The sequence below is a fragment of the Haemorhous mexicanus genome, chromosome 8 (genome assembly GCF_027477595.1).
Source record: "Haemorhous mexicanus isolate bHaeMex1 chromosome 8, bHaeMex1.pri, whole genome shotgun sequence".
Taxonomy (NCBI): domain Eukaryota; kingdom Metazoa; phylum Chordata; class Aves; order Passeriformes; family Fringillidae; genus Haemorhous; species Haemorhous mexicanus.
The window spans coordinates 21,420,274-21,441,972 of NC_082348.1; the positions used below are offsets into that span (position 1 = coordinate 21,420,274).

Below are 21,699 nucleotides of genomic sequence, written 5' to 3' on the forward strand. Positions count from 1 at the left end.
TTGTATTTTGATTGTTTCTTGCCAGCCATAACAGCAAAGTTATAAGGCTGCCTGGTCAAAGTCTCAGCTCTGAAATGTTGCAGTAAACAGCCAGTCCATTCTCTCTCTATACAAACCTCAAATCTTTCCCCTAAAATATGAAGTCCAGGTAGATTTGTTAGGGAACACCTACCAGCAGCATTGCCAGGGCACACAGTGTAGTAGTCATAAAAAATGACCGGTGCATGTCTAGGCAGCTTGGAAACTTCGGCTCATGGAAACTGCTATCTCTAGAAGAACAATAATTAAAGATAGCTGATTTTAAAAAAACATGTCTGGATTGCTCCAATTCGTGGCTGGACTGTGTTTTTAATGCCTCTAAAATGACAAATAGTGTGTATAGTGACATCCAGTGTTCAGTTAGATCAACCACAGGTCTGTGTTCCTTAAAGCCTTTCAATTAAAAGATTTATTACAGACCCTATTTAAAATGCCTATGTAAAGATAGTAGATAACCTGCCAGCTGCAACACACCTCCACAATAAAAATTTCCTTCCTGGCTTGTTGGGGAACAAGAATGGTGTGGCTCTTGTATAATCCTTTAACTTTCTTTCTTTATGACAGCAAGCGTCTGATTATTCCCAGGTGGTTTTGATTTCTTCTTTCTCTGCTTCTGTTGCTGTGAATGTGGCCATTAGGGCACAGTCATAAAGGATGTGTTCACCACTTCCTTCTCTGTCTGTCTCTTAACAGAGCCACAAGTCCACCGTCTTCTATCCACATTAATTCCCTGAGGTATCCACACAGTATTTGTGTTGACTGCCTTAATTTTGATCTTCTCTAATCATTCCCTGCCAGATGGCAGTTAAAGTTTAATGGTCCCTGTAAAAATAGTTCCCTTTCTTCTTTTAATCAGTCATGTGTGTTTGCTTAGCTAACTGTTAGATGTTCAGAAAGCACGAAGGGACCACCAACACAATTACTTCAAAATACACATCCGTATTGTGATTTCAGAGTTACGTAAAAGTGAAGGGTTATAGTGTAACCAAGATTCCTGGAAATTAGTATGGGCTACATGACCTTGAATTTTCTTTGTTTCTTTAGATTTATTAAAAAGATTAAACTAATAATTTGCGACATTTCATACAATGAAAGGTAGATTACTTTGAGTATTTTCTAGGCTCAAATGTATTTTCTGTGCTAGAAAGCGTATCAGTATTATGCTTTTAGGGAGGAATTGAGCAATACACTTAAGGATATGTTTAACTTTAAGTACATGTCTATGGCTAATGATAGATAATAGGGCCTTGAGCAAGGTACTTCGACATATGCTTCATCTTAGGTCCCTAAGTAGTTCCAATGAAATAATTTACCTTCTTGAATTTGAAAGAGTAATGACACCTAATGACACAGAACCTGGAATTCTCCAGTATGTGTTTACTTGATTGAAGCTTAAAAGCTGTTTAGGCTTTTGCTGAATTGAGAATTTATTCAATTACATATTCATGCTATGCCTGAGTAGCAAATCACTTCAGAGGCAAGTGGTTTAAGCTATATCAGACACCTATGGAGTGAGCAGGTAAGATTATACCCCTGAGGAGTACGGACAGCCTGGGAAAGTGATAAGCTAGGAGTCCAATCCAGCTCACAGTACTGCCAGAAAAAGGGGTGCTGTGGAATTAAATGGAGACTGGATCAGGCTCTGAATTCCTTGCCTAGAGCAATACAGGAAATATATGGCAGAGTCACTAACAGAACCCAGATCTCTCGATTCAAATTAGACTTCTTTTGTATCTAACATCTGTGTATGCTGCAACTGGATGTGTCATCACTGCCTGCACAGGCCAGCTTCTAGATTAAAGCTGGCATGATAACTCCTACGCACACTGCAGGAATCACACCCACTTACACATCCCAGTAAGATGAGACTTAGCAGAAGTGCAGACCCTCCTGCATTCTCCTCCCTAGAAGAAGCCTGTGAAAACAGGAATCCTTGTACCTTCCTTGAAAGCATATTTTAACAACCATCTCCAGAAGAAGTTTTCAGATTTGACAACATGCACTACAACAGTATTCTGAACCTTCTGATCACTGAGTGCTTTTTGATTTTGCCATCAATGCCAAAGGGACAAAGGGAATTGCTCCAGCTCCAATTTTCCATTATGCCTTAATTAGCAAGAATTTGGTTCTAACATAATAGAAATTTTGACCCAAAGGAAAAACACTGTGTCCTCCATCTAGGTATTTTTCCTCAATTCCTTTATATATGTGTGTTTTTTTGGTAAGAGCTAGGCCTGAGGGCAGAGATATGAATTTTGCATTATGATAATAACCAGATGACCACGTTGAGATCAGAGCCTCAGGATACTGGATTCTGGCAAAAACATAGTAAAAGTTGATCTCTGTGCAAAAGAACATGAAGTCTAAATACTCAAGTTCTTCGGTAACTTTGGGATGGAGAGGCTGATTTGTCCCCTGTCAGAGTGTGGCCATTGCAAATGACTCACTCTTCATTTCTTGTGCCTCAGCCAATAGCCTTAAACCCAGCAGTATCTTTCTTCTCTACTTAGAATTAATTAAAAGCAGAGCCCAGCTTTGTTAATTTTGGTATGTCAGAGCTGTAAATCTATCAGCTGGGGAAGAGTGGACATACCTTTATCTTTCTTTCCCCTAGTTTCCTTTCCTGTTTCCATATCAGACAAACACACACTGGTTCCTTCCTAGGCTGGCTAAATATTGCAAGCAGAAACAAGCCAAGCAGAGCTTGCTGGGCAGATGATGGCTACTAGCAGGTGTCAAAGTGAAGGTGTTCCCCTGTGGACACAACCCATCATGGTTGGGCTGATGCCCAGTTCATAGGAGGGAACATGAATCTTCCAAATGGAAAGGGAGATAAATTGCACTAAACACTCTAATGATGATAATGCAGGGAGACAGATGTGGTAACTGAGCGTTCGAATCCCTCCATGCGCTCTTTACTCCTGTTAAACTATCACATTGTGTACTGCTGACTAATATAAGCCAGATGCACAACCAGAATGTTGCTTGAGTTTATATTCTCAACATCTCCAGATCTGTACATCTTATAGATAGAAACATTTTTCCCTGGTAAATTCACACAAAGGTCACTTTTATGAGCTCATATAAAGAGTGAATTGGAAAGCGCTCACTGGTGTTTGTTTCAGCTGCACCACTTCTGTTAAAGAATTCTTACTATAAAAATCAGAGCAAGCATAGCTCAGAAATCTGGGTTCTGGGCAAGGAATTTGGTTTCCTTGTCCCTTGTGGGCCCACTCACACCTTTGCAAAGAGGGTGCCATTTAAAGGCTTGTAATTTAGAAGTGGTTTGGATCAGCCTTATGTAAATGTAAACGATATAATGATTTCCCAAGGTGAAAGGCAGCAGAGGAGGAGACAGAGCTCTGCCAAGTGAGGTCAAGTGTGGAGCATACTCAACGACCACGCAGAACGTTTATACACCTGGTATTGTACATGCCAGTTGTTAAGGCAGAAAGCCAAGATAATGAGCACTGTGAGAATTACCAAGAGCTCCTTTTTGGCCCAGGTTCTTGCTTGTAGTTGAAGTGCTATTCTCTACTGATCCTTCAGGTAGCATTGGAATGATTATATCCAGGCTTCAAGGGAGAATCAATCCCTTCAGAGTAAAAGAAACTTCCTTTACATTATAGCTTGGTGCTAGAAGCAAGCTATGGATGTGACTCATGAGAATTCTTAATAGTTTTTAAAGAAAGTGAAATTCCTAAGTGAGATTTTGATTTTAATTTTGAAAGCAATTTTTATGTGTGCTCCAAGATGACTAGAAAACTGTATGAATGTTTACATATTTATGTTATTAGGACATATAATGAAATGTACATTAAAGTGTCTTTGTTGCATTTATTAGAATATATATTTTAAAATATTTCTGTAGAGTATTAGGAAAAAACAAATTAAATAATAGCCATCCAGTAGTATTCTCTGTTAGTCTGTACTCTCCATCAATTTTAACAGTCAGCTATTTATTTTTCTTTACCCAGATTCTAATGTATTCACAGACAAGAAGCGGTTATAAGACAGTTGTAATCTTATTCCTAGATAACAGATTTTAGCTTTTATATATCCTAGTGAGTTCCTTCTCTACATTACTGAATTTTAAGGAATAATAGGCTACTCTGTGATGTTGAGAATTTGCTTTTATGTCTTCAGTTGCCAGCCTTGAAATATTTTTTTATATACTTGAAAAAATAGTCAGACTTAAAAGTGAAAGACTGACTTGGCAATCTCATTGAAGTTCATGCAATTGTCACTTGGCTTTCCTTGCTTTCCATACCCTTCATTATGTTTTTACCTACAATCTGTTTAGGACCAACACTTGCTTTTGCAAGGAGATCTGGGACAATTTTCTGCTTCTTACATAATCAAATTTATTTTTTATTCTATTAATTTTATGGGTATGGGGCATCTGAGTTCAGAAGCATCCTTCAAAAATATCCATTTGGCAAAAACATTCAGAGACTTCTAGAGTAATACACCCAGGAAGTACTGAATGTTTAACTGAAAAATCAGAAATATAAGGAAGATAATTATTGGAGCTGCAGAGAATCTGCAGGTTTACAGAAAACTATGATGCCAAAATTGTTTGCTGATTGTTCTTTTTTTTTTTCTCTCTTCTTTTTTATTTTTTTCCCCCTGAAAGTTCAGTGATGGACGATAATGAAAGGGAGGAACTGGTGAATTAGTTTGAAACTGAAATTAAAAACCAGTAGACTTTTCTGCAAGTAGAAAACAGTGGAAACCCGCTATGATCCAGCCACTGAAAACCAGACTGGGAAAAGCACTTCACTTGACTGCACAGATACAAGGATGAAACAAACTGGCCTCTCTGTTTGTTACTGCTGATTTTGTTTTAGGAAGACACATACTCACTAAGTAACATTAAATACAGCATTTCTATTACACTTTTCTATTTCAAATCATGGAAAAGACCTCCCCTTTGGCTGTCTGTAACTGCTGAAGAGCATTACATAGTTCATTTCTCTTTATATCAGTAAGGCATCCTTTGAATCACACAAAACAAGTAGACTGGTAGAATAAAATCACCAAAACTCCACAAACAAACAAGAAAAAGGAGATAATTTCTACTACTAAATTATACTTTAGCAACTAGTGGAAGTAGACTGACAAGACTAATATAAAAGAATCTTTCATATTGCCTATCTTTTTATTTTTTGGTAACAGTAAGAGATAGTTTAACATTTACATCTGATTTAATGCAGAAAGCTTCTTTGAGAAATAGAAACCCAAAATATAGCTGAGAGAACTTTGGCAAAGAAAATTCATCTTTCTCAGAAGAAACAATGTAAAGAAAAATTAGCAATTGTATAATGTATCATTGCTTCAGAGTTCCTAAGTGGAAGTTAGGCTGGTCTATTAAACTGGCAGCTTATCCTCTTGGAATATACTGTAACCACCTAACTCAGAGGAAAGCACAAGAACATTAAAGAACTACTTTTGCACCTGTTCTATTACGCTTTGCATTTTTAATGCTTAGCAGAAGCTGTTGGTGTTTAAAAATCTTCACCAAATGTATCCATGCAACATGGAAAAAGCTGAAGTCATTAAACTGACTATCATACAACAGAATCATCTTGCATTTAATGACCAGATTTCTGAAGCAATTACTAAATTTGGACCAAGTGCTGGCCTAGGGGGAAGCCAAGTTTTTCTCCATGGTGAGGAATGAGTCTGCATCGTGTGAGTGAGCGTGCTGCTGGTGCCACAGGCAGGATGCCAGGCAGGGTGTGTGAGCACAGCCCAGCACAGGGAGTGCAGCGAGACCTGTCACTGTGCAGCACCTACAGGTGGTGCCTTCCCCTGCCCAGCAGCGTCAGGAAGCTCTGCCAAGGCAAGCCAGCCTTTCTGCAGGGGGTAGAAAGAGCCAGACTTCCCTATTCAATTGAATGCAACTGTTTTTTCTTCACAGAGTCTACATCCTCGCGTTTTTCCCTTGTGTTCCCATGATAACTTGACATAGAGTAAACATAAAATTTGTTTTTAAGTCCTGACAGGCATTTAGTAAATGCCAGAGATAATGAGACAGTGAAAGTTTGGAAAAAAGTAAACAGCAGTCATAGCGGAATTGTGTTAAAGAAATTGGCTCATCTAATCTAAGATAGTAAAATGGCCAAGTTCCAGGGCTGAATTATTTGCAGAAGTAACACCATGACTTCACTCAGGAAGCATTACTCAGTAAGATTACAGCTGGAACATTTCAACTTTAAGGATTCATCTTCAGAAACATCATTCTTGGAGTGCAAAATATCCTGTACCTCCCAGTCCTAGAATAGGTTCTCTGTTAATAACTCACATTTCTGCATATCATAAACTTCAATTTACTTGTGAGTCATTTTGCTGTTCAGGAACTATGTAAAATACTAATTTTATGCCACCAAGGGTTAAGAGTCTGAGGAACCAAGCTTTCATTGAAATACAGAATTTCCCTACACACATTTGAAAATCCTGTCTCCAATATCAAAATATTTCACTTTTTGTTTTAATGGAAGAAAATTCCCTGCAGTCATTTATGGCTTCCCTGTAAGGTGTGATAGCCTACATCCAGAGACACAAGATAAGGTCATCTCCTACCATGCAGTGGACTGTTCAATGTGGTGAGAAAAAGAAGTTGGTTTTATTTACTTACTTAAAAAAACCAAACCAACAAACAACCCCGCAAACCCCCCAAAAATTGGCACTAATTGAAGCATGCAAAGCTGCATGACATGAACAGCTTTGGGGAGCTTTTTCTCTAGGTGTTTTAAACATGCTATGGAAATTTCTTGCCTGGTGAGGTAAAATAATGGATTGACAAAAATACAAACTCTGCCTAGAAGAAATTGCAGTATAGGAGTGTCTTAGTCCAGAGTGCACTGGAAAAAACATCATTTTCATAGTATCCTGATTTTCTTTCTATTTCACAAGAAATCAAACTGAGCAAGAGTGTCCTTTATTCCACTCATAAATGCTGTGTAGAAAACTGACAGTCCTTAAGCCTTTATTTTTCTTTAAAACTGATATGGGAGTGGTGGTCTTGAATAAATATTTTCATCTGGAAAAACGTGTTGAGTAATGTTCATTATACTAAATTTTTAATCTGATTTAAACTTAGATCTTTTTTCCTTGAATGTCTGTCATTCTTCTATGATTGTGAAAATGTGATGCTTCCTTGGGTGATCCCTTGGATGCCCACATGGAAACATGCATTGGAATTAGGTTAAAGTAACTCACCCCTAAAAGAGATTAATTCCAGAAACTGGAACTATCTATGGTTTCCATTGCATTCCTCTCAAAGATGCTCTTGCTGCCACTGGTGGTGGTTTTTTGTGCTGGACAGCCAATGTAAGAATTATGAGTAATTGGAAAGCTTTTCTGTATTTATCATAAAACTGTATTTTAATGTTAGTAGCTCAGGTCACTAATCTAGGCCTGCCTCCTTGTCTACCTGCATGCAAATGTGTAGTCAGCACTCCTATTATCAGGTCACTGCTCCCAACTGTACCTTCACAGACAAAAATGTCTCTGAGGTAAAATTAATTATGTAGATGTCCCTATTATTTCAGTGCAAAAAGCTCAGCTTAAATAGAGACTATCAGCTGAGTTGAAATGTTTTTTGCAATATGCACTGATGTGAGACCAGCAAACCTTTTTTTGCCAAGGTGTCTTAAGTAGACTTGGATGGATCTTTAGTTTTAGCTGTGCTATGACAATTCCTTGAAAGCTCCCTTATCCATAAAAATAAAAAGTAAAAGGGGAGACACATTTTCTTGTGACTGAAAGGCATTTGGCTGTTGGTATTTATGTCCTTCAATTTAGGGAATAATGAGTGGGAAATATACAGGCCTTGTGTCTAAATGATCAACACTTGCATTGCTGTGTGCTTTCTTGCTTGTGTGAAAGTACAAGCTGTGTGTTAAACACTAACATCAGGCTCAGAGTCTTCTTACAGATGCACACGTAGCAGTGAGTGAAAGTTGGGTAAACAGATTAAATTCTAAAATAATATGACATTGCATCCATTTGCCTTGAATGAGAATTTTAGTTTAAATTATTATCAGTTTACTGTAATTCAATCCTTTAGCCCTTTACCACATTCATATTATGAAAATAAGAATACCTTTCATACACAGAGTGTTAAACAAAGATTGAGTAGGAGGTGTGGAGTGGCTTGGCTGGGAAATCATGTGAATATTATGCACATACATCTCCGGAGTAAGCTGCTTAATGTTTCAGTTATTGCACTTCTGAAGAATTTCTGTTGGCAACAGGGTATTGGCTATGCATTCACAGAGTTTTGGGCAGAATCCATTCTGGATGCTAGCTTGCATCCTGATTTTTATCCAATGACTGCTTCGAAATGAGGATGCTTTTGCATGAGATAGTTCAGCACTTTATAAAGAATCATGGTTGAAAATATATGAAATTGCAGTAAGTATGCAACATGGAACATGTCAGATAAAGAAAGAGCTCCGTTTGACACAAAAGTTGTGGATATTAGGTAATTTACACATATAAGCCGTGAATATTTTGTTTTGTATTCTGGAGCAGTTGTAACTTCACGATTTTGATGGAAATTTTGTCTCTCACCACCAGCAGAGGGAGCAGCAATGACTGAGCTGCACAAGCTGTGGGGGTTTAATCTACTCCATCCGCCAAATTCCCTCTGCAAACACCCTGAAAATAGTGCTGTCAGCAGCAGCCAAAGAAAAATGTCTGCGTGTAGGAGTGACCCTCGAATACCTTTAAATATTCCTGTTTTCTTCAAAATAAACTCTTGTACCCCCCAATTAAAAGAGTAGCATCACATTTACAGCTTTGTGAAAACTACATGGCACACGAGTGGCATTTGGAGCAAGATCAGAGACCTGACTACACAGACCATGGCAGTCACTTCTCATAAGCTAAAATCGTGCTCCCACAATGTTCAGCAAACTCTGCTTCTGATTTTGCAACTTAAACCTCAATTCTGTGGGAAGACACATTTCAAATATGAAAATTAAAGTTACTCAAAACCTAAGATTTTGAAAGATGCTGGAATACATTTCAAAATTGTCAGTCGTTACAGATTACTTTCAGACAGAGTTAAAAGTGTCAGAATCATTAAATCAGTCCTCAACAGACATTTTACCATTTTCATGCAATCGATCTGGCAAAAAAATGGAAATTCACAGCTGTTAAAAAAACCTGCTAGAGAAGATTGAATTCAAAGCAGTGTAGCCTATCTCCAGAGCTCTGGGCTTGAACACTTCTGCTGGGGGAAGGCAGCAGAGATACCCTCTGTTACACAGCTCCTAACTGAGTCCTAATGCACCTGTGAATATTTTAGTTGGCTTTGGTGTTTTACCCATTTCAGTAATCACCTTCACCAAATGTGAACATCCATACTATTGTCACTTAAGCTTATTCTCCCATATTTTTTCCAAACAGCAAAAGCATTTAATAGCAAGGGATTTGAGAGTTAACCAATGTATATGTCCCACAGACATCATCCTAACAAAGACATTGTAGATTAGTTAACAACACTGTGCACTTGAACTCTGTCTTCCTTCAACCTTATCAGCACCTCTGATGGAAGATACTCTGACTACCAACCTGGTGTGCTTATAAACACAGCCAAGACAAGCCCAGCAGCTCAGTCCCTGCCAGGGTCATGCCAGCTCAGCTCATCCCAAAACCAGCCATCTAAAACTGAAAGCCTAACATTCATCAGCAGCCTGACCTTTATAACATTATTTCTGATGAATGTATAGCGGTGATAATATTGGGGGAAATGGTAGTTATGGAGAATTCTTATTACAGCAGAGAAAAGATCAAGGGTTTTGCTGGTGGTTTTGCAGGAAGAGGATTGAGGGACATCAGAGTTCGGGGTTCTCCACCACTGGTATCACTCACCTGGCTGTAGGAGACAGTGCCTAAGGAACCACTGCTGCAGGTTGCTCTCAGCCTCTCCCACCTGCTAAGGATCTGGTCAGAATGCCTGGCAGGTGGGAGGTGGACACATGCTATGTGAAATGTTCACAGTCTTGTGTAAGTAATTTATACTTAGTCACCAAAATTTCATTGATCCACTCTCAGTTTACTGACATGTCACTGTCACTCTGAGTCTCTTCTTAGCTATTGGTGCCAAACATATGAAAAAATTAAATTTTCTTACCTTGGGAGGCTTTACAAAAATGACACACCACTCCTTAAAATCCAAATCAGCATGGTCCTCCCAGTTACTTATTTGGTTGACAGCTGGGCATTGACCATAGATTTTTTTTTTAACACCTGAAAAGAAAGAAATTCCATATCTTTTCTTACCAGAAGTATGTCTGATAAAGGTCAGTGTTGCTGTGTCCAAATAGCTTATTCAGTGGGCTATGCTGCCATATGGGCTAAACAAAAGTCCCAAGGCTTTATTTGTTGTTAAACAAATATAATTTTTACCACTTTCAAGAAAGGGCAAAGGATGGATTACAAGTGTAACTGTATAATTTCTTCTGTTTATCACACAATAAAACAGTGCAGTTTGGTTTGCAGCATGTGATATTAATAATTTATAGGTATTCATGGTAATAACTAATATTTAAAATCATCGTCATTAATTTTTGCCATTGGATTCCATGAAAGGGAATATAAAGCACAGGTTCACTGTATATTTAACACAATCTATTTCTAAAATTTTGTTATATGCGATTCCTCTTGAATTTTTAAAATAATTTTTATAATTTGCTGGAATTGTCTACCATGTAGGAAGAAGAACCAACTATTTCAGAACTCAAAAGGATGAGGAACACTACTAACAGTGATACTAATATTAAGTCAGTAATTGAAGTTCTGTGTATCTCTTTCATATCGCTCTAGTCACTGGATGTTAATGAATTACATGGTATTTATTAATGCAGGTAAAATGGGTCTAATTTGTTGAATCTATAAGATATTTTTCTCTGCATCCAATAAAGGTGTCAAATTATCTTTTAAAAATATCACTTTACAATGTTACTTCCTGATCACTGCATGTGTCACTACGTAAATCAGAGATATTTTTGCCACTAGTACTGAACTGCTGAAGTCTCCACATGCTTTAAGTGCATACATATTCATCAGCAACGTGATTGTTTACTTTCCTATAGCTTAATTTGCCCAAGTATGCAGAAATCTCCTGTAATGTTTTCATTGAAGATGACAAATAGGCAATGATACCCCAGGCTGTCTGGTTTCAGTTGTGATCCATAAGGGCATGTGCCATTTAACGACCAATAAAATATGACAGGCATATACAGTTCTGTCTGAGCAGGAAAGGAAATTTTATTGCTCAGGTTTTAGTCACACATGCCTTACATAAAGTTGTACAGTCAGATCAGTATTTTATTATTACTTACCATATGTGTTACACCCCCTAGGCATGGAAGAGCAAGCTCAAAAACATTAACCTTATCTGCAGAAGAAGAAATTACTTCAAATAAGTTTATGGTCAATACAGTCTTTCTTTAGGAACAAAACAAAAAAACTGGAAACAAACCTACATATCTCATAGACTTCAGCCACAGAAGGAAGGAACAAATATTAGATGTATTATCTTCTTTCTTAAACACCCCATCTCCTCTCACACACTGGAGTAATTCAGTACGGATCACTATAATTCACTATGGATCACTGACATCAGGAAGTGCTATCTGTCATCTCCCTACCCACTGAATCCCCCCAAAACTCCTGGTATTGGGGGTCTTGGCCTCACACAGAGAAAACATTGCTAATCCTTGATGTAAGGTTATGTGCAGGAGTTTATCAGAACCACCAGGTATGTTGCTCAGGGATAGAGCCGTGGTGAACACAGACTCAGCAGGACACATCTGCACTCTGTTCACACTTCTCGGGTTCCTTGTACAGCTCAGCAGGAGAGGGCAAAAGGAAAGGTGATGATTTTGAGGCACTTCTGCAGTTACGGAAGAATTCCAAAACAAATTCCACTGTCTTGTTATTTCAGAATATATGATGATATTTTCTTTTATGCACATGTGAACCCAAATTTATTTTTATGAGGTACTACTGGCGTTTATCTCCACCAGTTGAAGAAGTATGCTAACAGCCTGCAAAGCATTACAGGGGCAGGATATGAACCTACACAGGATATGAATTTATAAATGCCAAAGGAGTGTAGTAGTAGCAACATGCAAATCGAACTTCAGAAAGCCAGAAAATCTTACTTTAAGATCAACTGATGTAAGGTAGCAATCTAGTTATTTTTTGGAAAAACAAGTACTTTTGTGGCACCAGACTGAGGGACTGAATGATCAGTAGGCAATGACCTGACAATGATTGATTCATGACAGAAGAAAGGGACAGAAAATAAGTTGTATTTCAGATTCCAGCATGCAACATATCAAAAATACTGAGCAAGGTCTCTGAAAGCCAAGTAAGGAAGCTTGTCAGCTTTTCTTTTTCTTTGAGCACTTTATCTATCAAGACAAACTGAAAAAAACCCAATACAATATCGTTATTTAAAATGTTCTAGATATTTTTAAGTCTGAGATAATTTTAAGCAATATTGGCAGAAATAAAGGAAAACTGAAGAAACAGCGTCAAGAACACATAAGACATTTATTCTGGATAAAGTTGCTAATCTCAAGCTTCAAATAAACTAATACAGTGTCCACCCAAGCAAAATTTCAGTGCAAGTACTGTAGAAAGCAGAAAAAAAGTGATTTGCTCTGCAATCACATATTCACACAGAAGTAATATATTTTTATATGTAACCAATGCTTGATGACTTTATGGCTATAGAAGTCTGAGGATTACAGAACCATTGCTTGAAGAGCAAACGCTTGAATGAGTCACTGATATTTTTTCTGATTCTATTTTTTTTTTTTAATAAAGTGATTTAGGGTTTGTGAGCAGCTACCTATAATAAAAAACAATCCATTTGAAACACTGGAGAGTGCAAGTAGAAGGTGTTAATTATAGCTAAATGCCCAATTCCCCTCCCCCCTCTGGGCTAAACCCTACAGTTTTAGGCTGCTTTCATTTCAGTAACCATTTGATCTTTCCCAGGAGAGGATTTTGTACTATTTCTTTTAATCATCTCTGCATGCAGCTCAAAACTGGCTTGCTGAACTCAATTTAAGTTAGGATTTGCGTTTATGAGGAGAGGATCGCAGGGTCTACAACAAACCAAATAAAAATAATGTTTATAAATGTCAGTTAAAGAAAATTGTGTGAAGTAAAGTTAGGTGCATTAGATCCTGTTTCTCCCTCTGCTCACTATGATCTGTAGGGAAAATATAATTTAGAAACTGTAGACCTTTGGTAAGCTTTTACTATAGTGTCTTTTCACAACAATAGTAAACAATCCAGCAAGCAATTTAAAAAAATATTTTGAGAATAAAACCATTGATGTTTCACTCTATACACGTAAGGATCTTCTGTGACTGTGAGCAATTAACCAGACAGAACATAGTTAAACAAACACATAAATCTTTGCAGGGTGGACATTCTATGCACTAAATAATGCAACACGTCCACTGTCATCAGATAATGTGCACTGTGCTAAATTCCAGAGAGCCACATTTTGGCACTAGCATCAGTGCCAAACTGACTTACCCTGTGACTCTTACCTCTATGGATCAAGTCTCCAGAAATCAAAATGGCTCAAACTAGATGGGGTTTACCTTAAAGTAAAAGCAAGTCATGCAGTCAGCTAAAAAATTGCAACATGTGTTTACCCACCTCAAAATTGCTCCATACCTCATTCCTTTTGTAAGAATGTTTATAAATCCACCAGAATTATTTTCCACATCCATTGTTTTAATAAAGTTCCAAAGAGACATTAATTTCCCAATATCCTGCAAGCACTGCAATAGGTAAATATGCTGCTGGTTCTAGCCATAGTCATGTCCACAGTTGGGTTCAGGCAAAGTGACAAATCAGCTGTAAGATCCAAATGCACACAGGAGAAGTTACAGCAATATCCTAGTTATGCTTACAACAGAAAAATATACTGCCAGAAGTACTGAATAAATACTTTGCAAACAAAGGAAAAATCAAGATACGAGGAAAATAAAAAATAGGGGAAAAAAAGAAGAAATGAGAAATCTAGCACAATATGTACTGTCTGGACCCCAAAGAGCAAGGATTTCCATGCATTAATACAACAAAAATACAGCTGGTAACTTCATTTGGATTGCCTCTACCAGTTCAAATAAAATCCAGCAAAGCAAATTTACACTTAGGCCCCATAATAACTGACTAATTTCAGAGTTGTTGAATTTAGGAGAACTGTATCACATAACTGGAACCAGAACTTAATGTACTGAGAGCTGAGTTTTACTAAGACGAAATATTAATTCATGTTTATTATGAATGTTGGTTGTTTTAATACCCTGAATTTAGATACAGAAGATTAGATGTAATGTTTCTTTCCATATGTCACAAGTAATCCAGTTGCTCTTTTAACTGTAAATTCTGTACAATTTTTTCTTACCTGAAAATACAAGCAAATTGTTTAAAATTAAACCATTTTTCCAGCACGTGTACAAATGTGTAAATGACAGAACTGGCAGTATGATGATTGCTTTACAGATAAGCATTTTCTTCATCATCTTCAAGGACATCCAGATTTATGATCTAATCACTCAGCCCTTTAACGGGATGCATTTGAGTTTGATTAAAAAAGAAAACAAACAGCAGAGCGGATTTATTAACGAAATCTGGGTGACCTTTTCACATATGGAATGCTCTCAAAACAGCAACTTTAAAGCTGAATATGGTCTCCTTAGCTGCTTTAGCCTCTCCCATGCTAGTGTACAGCATGTTTTTGGTGTGCTTTTTTAAATTGGAAAGTGCAAATTTTGGGAAACCGTTTCCCCCTCCCCCTCCTTGAACTTTAATTGCTTAACCTACATCCTAATTCAAGTTGCTCATAAACCTCAGCCTTTGTTGTAGGTCCGACAGCTGCGTTATGTCAGTAGCAAGTAAAACCTTCACAAAGTTCCGGAATGCTGCAAGACATTTTATAGGTGCTGCAATAAAAGGCAAATTGAATTTACAAAAATGCATTTGTCACTGATTAAAAACTTACAAAGTTAATTGGAAACACAGTGTAGGTGTTGCCACACAACTAGAGGTGTAATTGGTGGTTTTAATTCAGCTGGAGCATGGGGGAAGAGTAGCTGTTCTTGTAAGGCCAGCAATCTTTTTCATATTCCTTTTCTCTTGAAGAAACGGGCTGTTTTTACAGGAAGACTTGCATGAATGGTCAATAGCATTAAGATGTCAGCTGAGGACTAGGGACCACTTCCATGCTCAGCTTTCAAGGCTGTATCCAAGTGAAATTTGCAAGTACCAGTCAGTGCCCGTTAGTAATTGCAGGGTCCATTGGGAAAGTTTTCCAGGCTTTTTCTTGCTTTAGGTTGGCAAAAGTGACACCACTGTAACAACCACTGCTTCAGCAAGTGAGGAGGGGAGAGGGAGGTACCCAAGAGCCCTGGCAATCAGCACCCTCCCCCTGGAGCTGAGTGAATTATCTCCACATAATCCACTTAACCTTTGCCATTGTGGGACCTGGGAAGCTGAAGGTATTTTTAAACTTGAGTCTTTTAATTGCCATTTTATAGTGTCACTAGTCCAGCTCAGCTGGAAGGAGGAGGATTGGAAAATGGTTCCATGAGGCAATAGCTTTTCACCTCGGCTAGGAGTCCTAATTATTATTGGTTTTGTGGCTCACTGTCCTCTAAGCCTGTGGGAGCAGTGATCTACAGTGAGTCCAGAGGTGATGGAGTTTCTTTAATGTATCACCATTTCTGGTCAACATGGCTAAAATATCAGAGATTCTAAACTACTTACAATGTTTAATTTGGGTAACAAACATACCGTCATCAATTCTCAGTATGCAGAAAATTCTAAGCGAACACAAAATTTTTCACAAAATATTGTGAAAACAGCTCTGTAACAATAAGGTTGAGTAACATGAGAAAACTCCTTTGTAATTTCTATTCTTGGCAAGCTCCACTTGATATTAAATTTATTATTTTGTTATTTACTTGATATTAAATTTCTTTAAATCCCTCGTAATCCCTTTATCAGAAAAATGTGCCTTGAACAAATGCTGAAGGATGCTTCTGGGTAGCTTTCCAAAGACAAGCTATAGAAAATTTAATTAGGATGTGATTAGTTCAGTAGATTGCAATCGCCTGTGAGAGCCTTTGCTATATTTTTATTAATGTCTGCTTAAAATTTAAATAACACTAACCTATTTTATTGGTGAATATTCCACTGTGCTGGACTGTATGTATGTCCAAATTTCAGAGATCATCAAATCAGGTTAGGAAGCATGCATGTGCTCTTCACACTAAGAAATGGACACTGCACCTTTTCCTGGAATTTTCCAAAAAGCCATAAAGAGTTAGGCATCCAGCTTCTCTGTACATCTAAATTTTAGAGTCACTGGATCATATAGGTCCCTTCAAGATCTCTGGGTAAAAACAGCATACTGATTCCTTTTATTGATACTCAGGGAATTCTCAGTCCTTTAGTTTTTGCTCCTTATTCTCTTCACAATTTTAAGTCTCCCACCCACTGGCAGAGGCGAAGGGAGCACGTGGATACCTCACACACTGGGTGCACTCATACTTCACTGGCAAAGGATGTGGCAGAGCTATAATGTTAGTTACTTTGCAGCAATGCAGATAATCAGTGTCCATCATGCCTGTGCTATATATACCACTCCCAAAAACCCCAATGGTGCACACTCCCAGAGCATTTCTGAAAGGGAATTACTAACTCAACCATCTCCCTTATTAACATTCTTTGGCAAATAATCAACCAATAGAAAACCTTCCTGTGTGAGGCTTTAGCATCAGTACAGAGAGAGAATTATTCTGGAAAATTCATGTCAAAACAGACTTGCTGTTTCTCACTGCAGTGTCTGTGTCATCTCCTTGATCTTTTATTAATGATAAGGAAGTGAACAGCAGTAGTTAGGACTGAGAAGTAACAGCAGGAATGGTCCAAATATTCCATTCCCATTCCCGCTTCTAAAATTCAGCAATATATATGGAAAAGTCCCCATTACATATTTTCACTTGCAATCTTTGAAAAGAAACACAGAGTAGAGTAGGAGAAACAAACAAATAAAAAAGGATTTCTAAACCTAAATGTGTACTTTTATCCAGGCCTACTGAGCAAGAAAGATGCCCACTTTGTTTGGTATCCCTTCTCACCTTCACATGTTTGTATCAGGTGCTCAGATTTCTGGAGAACTTAGACAATTGAGAGGAAGAGAAGACTGTAGTCATGTCTGTGACTTAGCCAGGTCCTCCACTGGGACAGTTTTGGGCTAGAATTTCAGCAGACTTTTTGTGAAAATTTATTTTTCTTGACCCATATACCAAGATGACTAAACATATATGTAAGAAGGAAGAAACTGAATTAAATAAAAGAGAAAGTGTTTGGCCTACTTTTCTAATTTTTCTGGTATTTCTGTAGTTAAGACTTTATTGGAATGATCAGCATTAATACAACATTTTGCAGTGAAATGATGAGCAGAAAGATGGGACTGCTGTCTTTGATGCAAGACCAAAGGAGCAGCACATCAGCCATACCTTTCTTTCCACTGGACAGGTTCCAGATACAAAACAGATTGACCAGAACTTTGTATTCATCTTGATATTGGGAGTGTTCAAATCCAATCTAAGTATCTGTTTTGGTTTGGATGTTAATGTAATTTTTTTGGATGAGGATTTAGAAACAGAGAGGTTTTGTAAACAAATGCTAAAGATTCTCTTGTTTCCAACTCAGCCTAATTTTCTTTAACTTCCCCCTCCCATTTTCTCTTTTGTATACCTTGGAGGCATTTCTAGGCTATACACCAAGAGCTGAGATTCTCCTTTGAGAAGATTCCTTTGTGTCTGGCTAGGGCAGAGTGAAACTGGCCATTACAGACAGCTGCAAGTCTTAAGTACCTTCCCCCGATAAAGCCATGGAAGAACCATAGAGCCACACCCTGGGCACCTTCTGTCCCAGCCCTCCTGTCCCAGACAGGCTGCTGTGGCCCCAGCCATGACTGGTGGGGTGCCTGGGTGCCCACTGAACCACCCTGGCATTAGCAAAGGGCTTTGTTCTACTGCACAAATGAAGACTGGTAACTGGTACTTGGGGGTACAATTCTGTATTTAAACAAAAAAACTGTACAGATTTCCTCCCAAGTGTTACAGTCTCCATTCTGACCCTCTGTACCATCCCTAAAGCCTCCCACAGCCTCATGACTGGGAGAGGTTTTTCTTAACAGGAGCGGCAGGTAAAACATGGTGAGGGTTTTGCCATGGCCTTCAGCTTCTCATCTTTCCTGAACAGCTGGGAGCATGTAAAATAGCTTACATTCATGTTTCCTCTGGTAGGAATGGTCACAAAGATGGAGAGAGAAAATGCTTTCAGAGCTTTACTGGCAGCTACTGAATACAGGAGCTGATATTATCTAAAGTGATCTTTTATATAGCTGGGGAAAAGTTTCTTTTTTATGTTCTCCTTTAGCAGCTTAACTTTGCTTGCAGCTGATCAGATGGATCTTTCACTGAGTCACAATAAGGTTCTTAAGATCTCAGTCATACTTTTCCCCACGGAGGAAAAACACCTCTCACTGTCAGCTGAAGGACTGTAACTCCAGATTAAAGTGAGAGAGCAGAAATGAAGCCTCTGTGAAGGAGCATGGTGCTTCCCTCCTTCCTGCAATTGGCTGCAGCTGACCAAACAGCAGACAGACAGCTCCTAAAATTGTACATGTGCATTATACCATGAACTAAATTGGAAGTTACATACCCATATTGCCACCACTTTCATCTCCACTATGTAGGTGCATATATTGCTGCCTCTCACAGCAAAAATTTTTGACCTTTATATGGTTGAAAATACCAGGATGGTAGAGCACACTGTTGAACAATTTAGCCAATTTCATTCCTTCACTTTCATGAGTATGAGACATGATATTACTGCTATTAATTTAATAATATTAACCAAAGCTGGTAAAATCCTTATCACTGATACCTGATCTCAAATTAGGGAAAACGTAATTATCCATTTCTTACAACAACCTTATAGTACAGCCAGGTCAGGTTGCCCAAAGAGACCTACAAGATCTCATGGACAGGAGCTCAAACAGTTTTGATTAATGAACCTAAGTCATGAACTGCCATCTCCTTTCCATTTCCATCACCCCTATCACTAGCACAATTCATATGCTTCTTTTGGGTTTGAAAATAAATGTATACTGTACTTGCTTATCTACTTAGGATGAAATGTGAGGGAAATTGTCAAAACAGAAAAGGTAATCACAGTGTAATCAAGAAACAAAGTATTTTTTCCATCCCATGATAGGTTCCTTGTATCACACTTCCTTCTCAGCTGGAAGATATTCTTGTAGTGGTGAAGAAAGACAGAAATTGTGATTGTATTTCAATAACTTAGGGCAGATGTCATACATTCACATATTGGTTTATTTTAATTTTCAGAAAGGGTTGTTTTTTTAATATATTATTTTCTGAGTATAGGAGTAATAGAAAAGTGAAACGAAGAAAATAAAAAAGTGAAACAAAGAAAACAATGAAGAGCTGTGGGTGATGCACCAGTAATTTAGAAGGACAGAAAATAATGTTTGAAAAGTAGGAGCTGTGAAGATTTGTAAGTCATTGATGAAAAGCAGCTGGAAAAGATGTCACAGAAGGACAAAGAAAGACCTAATGTGGTTCTTCAAGATGTAGATGGAAATACTGGCAAAAACGTGGACATTGGTAATAATAGTGATGCATGTGACATCAAATCTATTTCTGAGGCAGCTTGTTTGGCATAGGATGTGCCCACCCTGGGGAAGTATGTTGACATACCAGAAAAACTCTGAGTGAAAAAAAAAACCCTGAAAAGTGGGAACCTACCTTTCTGTAGAGATTTGTAATAAACTGAGTCTATTTATTTCAGTTAATTAAGAGATAATTTGATCACGGTCCATAATTATCTACAGATGAAGACATCTGATGCCTATGAACAGACACAAGTATAGGAACATCTAATGACTGGAGAAAAGACAGTGAAGCATAAAGCAAGAATAGAGTGCAAAGGGTACTTAAACACTGGAACTATTTCCACATGGCAGATTCATCTTCATCTGAAGATTTTATATCGAGTTTAATGTCAGCCTGAAGAGGCAGGCTACCTTGCCAAGAACTCAGAAGCTTGATGCATGGACCATGAGGTGAATTTCTACTGCCTCTTTTATGCAGGGGGCCAGGTACTATCAGATGAATGCAGGGTTGATGAAGGATTAATGAGAGCTTCTGATCGTTGCTGATAAATGTGAGCTCCTAGAGAAAGAGTAGGTCTGCCTATTCATGTAAAGATTAGAGATTTTGAAGATGGTGATTGGTTTGGCTGAATGAGCTGCTGTTCAGTCATATACCACAAAACTACATTTTTAATCAGAAGAAAAGGCATATGATAATTTGTTTGCAATATAAGTCTGAACGTCTATTGACAGGAGCCAGTTATCCATAAGTACAGCATATTACCTAAACTGCTAAAAAAATAATTACCTAATTATAGACATACTTTAGAATTCTTACTCTGTAGCTTGTTTTCTGGTTTAGCCAGAGCTTCTTTAGAGTCCTCATCTGTGGAAGCTGCTTCAGTATGCAGAGCTCCTAATAAATGGAAACAAAAAGAGAAACATTCACATTATTAATGCACTTTTATGTTGATTAGAGATCACTTCTGCTGTAACTTTTTATTATACTCTGACCAGAACAATAAGCTATATCCAAGACAAGAACATCAGAAGTCTAATCAGTTCAGTATTTTCTTTGAAAGGCCTTTCCAAATTATTCTTGGCACTTTGCTTTATGAAAACTAAGGAACACCAAGTCATGATGTTCTAAAGCAACTCAATCCAAGATACCTACCTTGAGTGGCAGTAGTTTGCTTAGAGCTGATTTCTTCATACACTTTAATATGTTGTTTTGCCCTTATTGAATTTTAGCTGCCATTTTATTGCCCAGACAGTTATTATGACAGCTGCAGGCAATTTCTATTTATGGTTTTACATTTGACTATTCTCAATAATAGCACATCTTCAAACTTTGTCCTTGGATAACACGCATTCTTTTCCCAGCTTAGCTGTTAATTGAAAAAAAGAGAGAAATAAAGGGAAATATCTTTATATAGATATGCAAATATAGAAAAATGTACATTAAAACACCATTTCATCTGCTTTTTTTTTTCTTTTAATTTCCCTCAGACATTTTCAGGGTAGTATTATAAAAATTTCAATCTTTGTGGAAAATTAGTGACAGATTATGAATATTTCTTTAATCACAGATTCTGAGTATTGGTAACATTACTTCTAAGGTATATGCTATCTGACTTACAAATCTTACATTTTATTGACTGTCTCATTTTGCTTTCTTTCATATTTCATATTTATGATATGTCCAAACATACCCCTGTTTTGTTAAGTAGGAATCTGTGTGGTCTTTGATATAAGGCATAATTTATTTGACAAGGAAATACGAGATGGTGCCCTGCATCTGCATTTACTTGATGGATTGAGAATTTTTAGCATTGCAACAAGACAGATTCTCATCCAATGTGTCATGGAAGGAGAGTTCTCTTAATCTGTTCTCCCGTGAATTAAAATACATGTATATG

The 21,699-nt window shown here is 37.7% G+C and overlaps 1 long non-coding RNA gene across 1 annotated transcript; it reads right to left on the minus strand.

The window, feature by feature from the left end:
* Positions 1-13,766: 13,766 nt before the first annotated feature.
* On the minus strand, positions 13,767-21,283 carry LOC132330263 (uncharacterized). The gene is made up of 3 exons (XR_009487254.1): positions 20,955-21,283; positions 20,619-20,696; positions 13,767-13,941 (listed from the first exon to the last, which is right to left on the minus strand). It is a non-coding gene; the product is annotated as an uncharacterized LOC132330263 (long non-coding RNA).
* Between the last annotated feature and the right edge of the window lie 416 nt (positions 21,284-21,699).